Source organism: Alosa sapidissima, chromosome 23 (genome assembly GCF_018492685.1).
Source record: "Alosa sapidissima isolate fAloSap1 chromosome 23, fAloSap1.pri, whole genome shotgun sequence".
NCBI lineage: Eukaryota > Metazoa > Chordata > Actinopteri > Clupeiformes > Clupeidae > Alosa > Alosa sapidissima.
Genome location: NC_055979.1, coordinates 18,815,121 through 18,824,550, shown reverse-complemented (window position 1 = coordinate 18,824,550; position 9,430 = coordinate 18,815,121). Strand labels below are relative to the sequence as shown.

The 9,430-nt window shown below is 39.7% G+C and overlaps 1 long non-coding RNA gene across 1 annotated transcript; it reads right to left on the bottom strand.

Annotated features, from left to right (window-relative positions):
- Window positions 1-4,214, bottom strand: LOC121698202. Its single transcript, XR_006026708.1, has 4 exons — window positions 4,048-4,214; window positions 1,548-1,606; window positions 875-964; window positions 1-569 (listed from the first exon to the last, which is right to left on the bottom strand). It is a non-coding gene; the product is annotated as an uncharacterized LOC121698202 (long non-coding RNA).
- Window positions 4,215-9,430: the final 5,216 nt, after the last annotated feature.

Sequence of the window (9,430 nt, the reverse complement as noted above, 5' to 3'; positions counted from 1 at the left end):
TTTCAATGCAGATTCCATTTATTTAAGAATTCCATTAGAATTCTAACAGAACAACATCCCCAGCAATGCGGTTAATACAGAACATCAAAGAAATAACAACCTTTTACCACTTCAACAAATGTAATAATACTCAAATAACAAAATAATAGGCCAACATAAATAAAAGCGAAAAAGCTCCATTGCTTGCTTGAGTATTAACATGCTGGCAGTACCAACCATAAGATTTGGAAAACAGAGTGCTTACTCATCCATCATCAGCAATTTATTTTTAAGGCTAAGCAGCAGTCTAGGAGGTAACCGCTTCAGGTCTTCCAAACCCATTATAATTTTTTGAATGAAATTAAATGTGTAGGACAATTGCTTTGGATAATCGAGATGAAGTAAATAAATTAAGGCAAATAGCCAAATTATGTCTCTGTCAACTCTGCTATATCACACACAACAATATCTCCGTCAAGAACTATAGAATGGATAGCAGGACTAAACTTCACAAGGGAGTCTGTATCACCCGAGACAGTGAGAATAGCTACAGCTGCATCGTAAAAGTCTGGCAGGTCAATTTCTTCTGCCTGAAGAACATGACTGTAATTAGTTAATGAGTAGAGTAGTCAATGAAAAACACTACATGTGTATTTAATATAATATGAAATACCAGTGAATGAAAAGTTAAGGTAAAATTCCCAAATATGACATTCTTGGTGAATTATGTAGTATGATTTAATTGCTATTCTGGTGGCTAGGAAGATGGTTGTGGTTGTTGTCTTTTGGCTGCAAGGTAGTATCAGAGAGGGCTGAATAGAAATAAGATATAAGACAAAGTAAAAAAAGAAGAAAGAGTGAAAGAGGACACACAATTTAATAAAAAAAAACTTACATTCCAGGTCTTAAAAAATCCATCTTCCCACAGGAAGATGGGAAGGGCCTGCAGAGTAATTTTCCTTCTGCTGTTGACATTGACGTCTTCCTAGAAAGACAGAGGGATTGTGGTGAAGACACAAATCAGCAGAATATTAATCCTATGCATATATTAAATAAGACATAGTAATATAGTACAGGTGACATGTAAATACAAGATTAACCCCTTCACGCTCCTGATATGCAACCTCCTGCTCTGTCTTTCTATGAAATCGTGAGATGAATGTTCAGTGCATTAATAGACTGGAATGAGCAAATGCATGAGTGGTGTATGCATGGTAATGGGCTGACCCTTGAAAACTGACTGTGATTTAACTAATAATGGCAAAGTAACTGAGCCTGTGTCTCGGAAGAGGCGTCACATGACGCGTCACATGACCTGCATAGCCAACACATTTTGAAAATGCCACATAAAATAAGTCTAAGGTGTCATCCCTTCTTTGATACAAAAACATCACTCAACCCTAGCCTTTGTATCCCTGTGGAGAGATGCAAAGGGATAACATTAGGCTAGGCTATTCTCATTGGTAAATAAATGCTTACAAAATATCCCTATAACTTATAATAATATAGGCTACACGTTGGCTACATTGTGACACTAGTAAATGGAGGACAAATAAGTTATCACTTACCATGGTGTGATGGTGGTTCCTTGCACAGAACTGAAAACATGTCACACAGCCATCTGGTCCTGAGGGGAAAAATATTATGAACAGTATTATTTCACTTTTTTGAACAAAAGTCAGTCAGACAGTCTCTTCATCTCTCTGTATAGGCAGGCCTATAAGAGTCAGACGTTGCCATTGATCATGCTTAGGCTATTGTCAGTAAGTTCGGAGCTACAACTTGGCTTCCTATCCGTGTTAACAAAACTGGAATTGACGTTAATATAAGACCTATTGCTGCAGGGTTATTCTTCAACTATGGCTCTCTTTGACCTGGTAATTTTCAGAAAATGTAACATCTTTCAGTAAAAATCTTTTTGCATGGTTTAATTATCTACTCTTTCTAGAAACTTGCCCTAGTGGCTGTAAAGATTTCACTTGAATAATATATATTTTTGACATTTTATTCCAAAAGTCTAACTGTCATTTCCAGTATAAGTAAGTATATATACTCTTTTGATCCCGTGAGGGAAATTTGGTCTCTGCATTTATCCCAATCCGTGAATTAGTGAAACACACTCTCAGCCACGCTCGGGGAGCAGTGAGGGGTTAGGTGCCTTGCTCAAGGGCACTAACGAAGCCCTAACCAGTAGGCCACGACTGCCCAATCACATGTTTCCAAAACAAAACCAAACAAAACGTGTGTTTTCAAGCAAAAATAACATCTACTGTTCCAAATGTATTTTATTAAATATTACACATATCAGCCAAAATATTCAATTTATTAATTTTCCAGAAATATTGTATGTTGTATTATTTTTACATGTTTAACTTAAAATATGTGTTGTGATGGAAATGACAAAGTGTGGTGGAGATGACATGACATACATAGACAAATTTAAGATTTAAAAGCATTAAGATTTAAAACAAAAAAATCCGTCCCTGCCATTTGTTATGTAATTATGATGTTTTTTTTCTAGTAGACTCTTTAGTAGGCCTACTATGAAGCAAATAAACTGTGTTTTTAGGGCAATGCCATTTCCACCACGTCACCATGTCATTTCCACCACCAAAAAACAAAGTAGCCTAAATATTTTTTAGTTTTTCTTATTTCTTCCAAGGACAAGAAAAGTATCATAGTTGAAGAATTACCCTGAAGTGTTACTTTGCATTACATCTAGCAGCTAATGCGAACCATATAGGGGAGACCGGGGACAGTTGCAACACTTTTTGCATTTGGCTCTGTTACTCAGAGACGGTTTGGATTAGACAAACCATTTTTTTATACAATACACTTACATCTGTCTGTTAATAGTCTAAACCATTTAAAGATAATTACAGAATCTACATTTTTCACAATTTGCATTTGAATGTAAGGAGTCAGATGTTGCAACTGACCCCGGGCCAGGGGACAGTTGGAACATTGTTTGGGGATGGTTGCAACATGTTAAAAATACAATATATTACAATAAATGTCAGTGCAGCAAAATTATTATTTTTGTATGTTAATACAAGTTATGTGAGTTATAATAACATTACAGTGTTATTTATTCACCAGCTTTGATTAGCTGACAATTATAGATTTTGTCTAGATCGGTAGGCCTTATGTGCAGATGTCAAATATTGAAATTGATATAAAATACAGTAGGACTTTAGTGACATAGGAAGAATGGAACAATTTGGGAGGCAGTTAACGATTACTTAGACTATTGTCATGTAAAACATGTTTTTAAAAATATATATTTTATATTATCATATTTATGCATTGTACGGGACTGTACGGGGACCCCTTTCCTGTCAGCCATGATAAAACCTCATGTGCTAGCTAAACAAGGGGACCTTGAAACATGCTAACCATACTAGCTTAAAGTTAACATATCACTCATTTAAATCATATAAGTTTGAGCTGAATCACAAAAACAGTGACAGCAGTTTAACAGAAACAAAGCTCAAGAAAATAAATACCTTCATACCTAAAAAACTGTTTTTTTTTTACAATAAATCCTGGAGCAGTTCAGGAATCTCCTTGCTTTTTTCTGCTAGGGGGGGCATCCAACTGATGCAGTGTGAGTGTCATCACTCTACGTTGTTTCTGATTGGAGAAAGTTGACATGTTGCAACCATCCCCTGTTGCAACTGTCCCCGGTCTCCCCTTGCTTATGGCAGCTTATGGTAGGCTACTAATAAAATGTTTAAAAGTGCGCTGCCTGTTTGTGCGTGTCATGTGTTTGATTTCCAACTTATGAAATAACCTGCGCGGCCAAAGTAGGCCACACCAGAAACGGTTGATAAAAGGATCTTTGGGAATGCTAAACCATACTGTTTGTCTGTCCAGTTTCCACTAAAGTAGTGCAACAACAGGCTGGCTGGCTGACAGCTCAGACAACAAACTAACTCGCTATAAAACATGCAGCTAGCCCGCAAAAGGTCTCTCTTACATAACCTACACTTTAGCTGAGGTCTGCCCGCTGGAAGACGGTACACAAATAAATAAACAAAGTACACCTTCATTAAGGCGCATTCTTACCTTTGTGTAGTAGCAGTCTGATGATGATTGATGGATCATCTCACTGATTGCTTGCAGCTTGCCTGCCTACATCCGGGTGCGCAGCAGTCCTTGCAAACAATTAGTCTTAGGCCTATGATGTCAAAGTGTATCAATTTACTAACTGCCACAATCGATCGTAGACTAGTTAATTCATTGGGATTTCCGATTTTTTTATTGGTTTATGTTGGTTTGTGTAGGTTATTTGCCATGTTGATATGAACCTAACCAATAAAGTTGCACGTCTTTATTACGTCAGACGTAATTTCAATCCACTCTTGAAATAAATGAGTTTGGGGGTCAGTTCTACTCATATACTAAGAGGTAATCTTGTCAAAATAATCAATAACTGGGAAACTAGTTGAGTGAACTTAAAACTTTTGTGGTGCCTGAACAATATGGCAGCTTTGAGTACAGCTCTGCAATTTTATGAATTCAGATTAATGTAGGAATTGAAGAGTGATTATGTGGACTATGAGTGAACACCCAGTGATACCCTCAGTGCCCTGGGTAGTCTATATCGATGTGGTCCGGTTAAAAGACCAGTTGATAGTCTTAATTTGTGTTTAACATGGGAAATGAAGGCTACAGTACATGTGTGTTACAAAGGAGCAGAAATAGGATGACCACCACATGTTGCGTCTAAAAGTGAGGACAGATTGGCCAAAATGAGAACACTCAGAGTCATTGATAGTCATAGTCTGCATCATATCCGTTCCTATTTGTTGTGGTGGTTTTCTGCAGAAATACATTGAATTAGGGAGAACACCAACCATATTCTGAAAAGGAGGCCCAGTTTTGAGGACAAAAATGAAGAAAAAATTACCAAAATGAGGACACTTCCCAATTTCCCCTTATAGGCCTATTTCTATCGGGGGGGGGGGGGGGGGGGGTGTTATACTGTCCTACAGTAGCGGTTTTTGGCATGGGTGAAGCGGAATCTTGCCAAGGGGCGGCACGAGCACTCACAAAACCAAAAAAAAAAAAAGTCGCCCTGGGCTTCATACAAGGTAGGACCGCTACAGCTGTCCTATGATTTACGTTTTCATTTTACTACTCTGGCGCTCTTGCAAGTCCCAGAAATTCAAACACATTTCACTTGACTGCGGAGCGCCATAAATCAAACCTATTTTTCAATGAGCCCAGCGACAAGCGCAACACAAATCTGTGTCCCATTCACTCAAACCAGCTCAACCTAGCAGTAAGTGCAGGGCATGCCGTGAGTGCAGGGCATGCCGCCTATCTGGAAGCCCCCTATGTTGTTGTTTTTTTTTATCATCGATTGCTACTGTTTGCTGTGGAGCAGTTTGTATCATCACTACTAACAAGCACTGTCTGCTGTGGAGCAGTTTGTATCATCACTAGACCTACTTAAGCACTGTCTGCTGTGGAGCAGTTTGTATCATCACTAGACCTACTTAAGCACTGTCTGCTGTGGAGCAGTTTGTATCATCACTAGACCTACTTAAGCACTGTCTGCTGTGGAGCAGTTTGTATCATCACTAGACCTACTTAAGCACTGTCTGCTGTGGAGCAGTTTGTATCATCACTAGACCTACTTAAGCACTGTCTGCTGTGGAGCAGTTTGTATCATCACTAGACCTTAAGCACTGTCTGCTGTGGAGCAGTTTGTATCATCACTAGACCTACTTAAGCACTGTCTGCTGTGGAGCAGTTTGTATCATCACTAGACCTTAAGCACTGTCTGCTGTGGAGCAGTTTGTATCATCACTAGACCTACTTAAGCACTGTCTGCTGTGGAGCAGTTTGTATCATCACTAGACCTACTTAAGCACTGTCTGCTGTGGAGCAGTTTGTATCATCACTAGACCTACTTAAGCACTGTCTGCTGTGGAGCAGTTTGTATCATCACTAGACCTACTTAAGCACTGTCTGCTGTGGAGCAGTTTGTATCATCACTAGACCTTAAGCACTGTCTGCTGTGGAGCAGTTTGTATCATCACTAGACCTACTTAAGCACTGTCTGCTGTGGAGCAGTTTGTATCATCACTAGACCTACTTAAGCACTGTCTGCTGTGGAGCAGTTTGTATCATCACTAGACCTACTTAAGCACTGTCTGCTGTGGAGCAGTTTGTATCATCACTAGACCTACTTAAGCACTGTCTGCTGTGGAGCAGTTTGTATCATCACTAGACCTACTTAAGCACTGTCTGCTGTGGAGCAGTTTGTATCATCACTAGACCTTAAGCACTGTCTGCTGTGGAGCAGTTTGTATCATCACTAGACCTACTTAAGCACTGTTTGCTGTGGAGCACTGGTCAAATACACAGACACCCACTACCTAGGTGCAGACATAGGGCCACTTTTACCAATTTTTTTATTTTATTTTAATCTCAGAAGAGCCACATAAAGACGGTTACAAAAAAAAGTTTGGATATTTAACGTATACAGTTACTTTCATTCAACAGAGGATTTTTAAATACATTTTCTACTTGTTTTAAAAGTAGGCCTAATGTGCAAGTAACTTGAAATGTAAAGTGGAATGACAGAAGTATAGGCCTTAGGCTTCCCATGTACTGTAGGCTAAACACTACCCCCTATTTTTCCAGTGTCCTTTGGTATGCAAAGTAACATCATAGTTAACAACACAACACTCAATTTTCGTTGACATGTCATTGGCGAAATTGAACATTAGGCATACCAGATTTTAGATTTGGTGATGGCCTTGGAGTCTGGCTGGCTCATATTCAGTGAGGTGAAGTTTCATGCAAGAATTGAGGCTGTCACCATTTAAGGGCAACTCCACTCAAAACTGTCATATCCATAACGGCAACTAAATACCATGGCATTGTGTTGGCGTTATGGATGTGACCGTTTTGTGCGAAATTGCCCTTAAATGTGAGCGCAGGTTTGTCTTTATATTTTTCATATGTGAGAGATTTCTCACATGCAAGTGGAACCGAACAGGGTTAACACAGCAATACTAACTCGTTGCAGTGTGCGATATATAACGGGCAGTTCATTTCGCGTTTTCAGAATCAGTCTTTGGATGGAAACTTTCCCATTTCAGCCCGCTTGTGTTCGCGCTCGCAAGCTGTGGTCACTGACGTTTCCTTTTTGACATTTTCCTTATCTAGCCTACAGCAAGCGCACACATCAACAATAACAAAGTGTTCTCGTTGACTTAAATGGAGGGAAATCGGTGATTTTGTTTGATATTGACTTGACAACAAACCGCGAATGTAACAATATTGTGCAGGCTACGGTTACGGAGTCAAGTGAGGTGGAAAGTTATATAGGCTAAATTACTCAGATAGACCTACAGTATTACATTTTGAAAATTAACTAAAATAAAATACATTTTATTTAAATACTCATTAATTATTTTCAAAAGCTGAGCCGCATCAGAGGGATGAGTTGCCGACCCCTGACTGTACATCGACGTAACCGTGAACTTCAGCGGTAGAGAACAGACATGGGATGGATTAAACTACGTGAACATATACTATATTTCGAACACTATTTTAACATTTTGATTTCAGTGGGTCCATTTTTAATTTAATACAGTACCAAAATTATTCATGACTTATTGAGTAAACAAATGGCAGGTTTGTCTGAGAGCCAGATGCAGTCCCCAAAAGAGCCATAGGTTCCCGACCCCTGCCCTAGACAAACAACGCAACCAATGCTATCATTTTTTTTTACCGTTCAATGTATCGTTAAGCTGGAAAGACAATACTGGAAATATAGATGGAGGATCACTTTTTGGCTGTCCTTTACTGAATATAATTATTGGGCATTTTAAATGCTGATATCGATAAATTGGCAAATAGCTAATACTGCCCGATTATATCAGCACACCACTGTAATACATTTACACAGGTATGCCGTGGTCCACTTTACCAGTGACTGTTGTGGTCCACTTGATCACAGAATTTATAGTTTACCCACCTCTATTTTACCACTACACCCCTGGGAGGGAGCAGTTATAGGTCAAGGTGCTTCACACAGCCTGGGACCTACTGTATATGCCTGAGGCCCCGTTCACACTGAGACACTTTTTGCATCGTCTTGGCGAATGCACTACCTGAAACCGCACTTTTTTGAAACCTGGTCCCAGGGTGGAAAAATCTGAAACCGTAGCCCTTGCGAGTTCGTTTGGATGGCAAAACCGCATACTTGCATATTGATGATGTCATCGCCACACCTCAGCTGCCCTGGACTTGACACTTAGTATTGCCTAACAATACTAGTTTTCATACATGACATTACCTACGATTACACTCAGTAGGATAAATATCACAACTGGTGCTGCGCAGCACCAATAGCTTATCATGACTGAACAGTGTTTTCCCTGTGTTTTCTTGATGCATTTTAGCTACTGTCAGTGACGCGAGAGAACTAGTCAGAAGTTATTAGGGAAGTGCAGTGTAAGTTTAAATTAATTTGTGCGTAGTGCCGGTGTCATTCATTTATTTTACATGTCTTACAACTAGAGATGCACCGATAGATCGGCTGGTGACCAGAATTGCCCGATTTTCACGTGATCGGCCATGACCGGCCGGTCAGTCTGAGACATGCCGATTTTATGCCGGTCAAATGCACTTGCGCGCCGCAATTGTAACAACACCCAGCTGAGTTTGCAAAGTTTGAAGAAGCTAGCATCCAGGCCAACACTCAGGGCTGGATGTAGGGCTACAAAGAAAGCGCTAATAGGCTACTAAGTTTTTCTACGCAGGAAATGCTGTGCTTTGCCATATTGCGTGGAATTTACTAAGCTTCACTTCATTAGGCTGTTCATGAACATCGCTCATCACCACCCGTCCCTGCCGCTAATTGCGTGCCTACAGCTGAACCACAAGCGCAGCTGAACGGAGATAACCAATTGCGACATTAAAAATAATCAAAGTTTAGCAATCATAGGCTATATGATAATAAGATGTCAACAAGCAGCGACATACAGTAGCCCTAGTAGTTCTACTCCACTTAAAAAACACCCGAACTATTTACTGCACATAGACTAGGGCTATGCCTTAAAATACCCTAGTCTAGCAGATTGAGAAGTGGATGTTGTGAAAGTGAACAAACGATAGAAAACTGATGCTCTGAATACTGAATCAGCTGTCTCTGAAAGTTTCTATAGCCTAATTGATGCATTTAACCGGAATTTGGTTAAGTTTTTCACCGCAAAACAGACACCGTTTTCCTATTATGGTGGAGCACATAATCGCTATTAGCACTTCTCCTCCCCTGTGTTTGCGTGATAGCCTACACCCACTTTTCCCTCGCCCTCCCATAAATTCATCAATGCATATGAAAATATGTTCCATGGTAGCATGTTCAAATGTATCATGAAAACAGTGCATTTATATTAGTAGTCTGTGAAATTAATGTCCCACACTG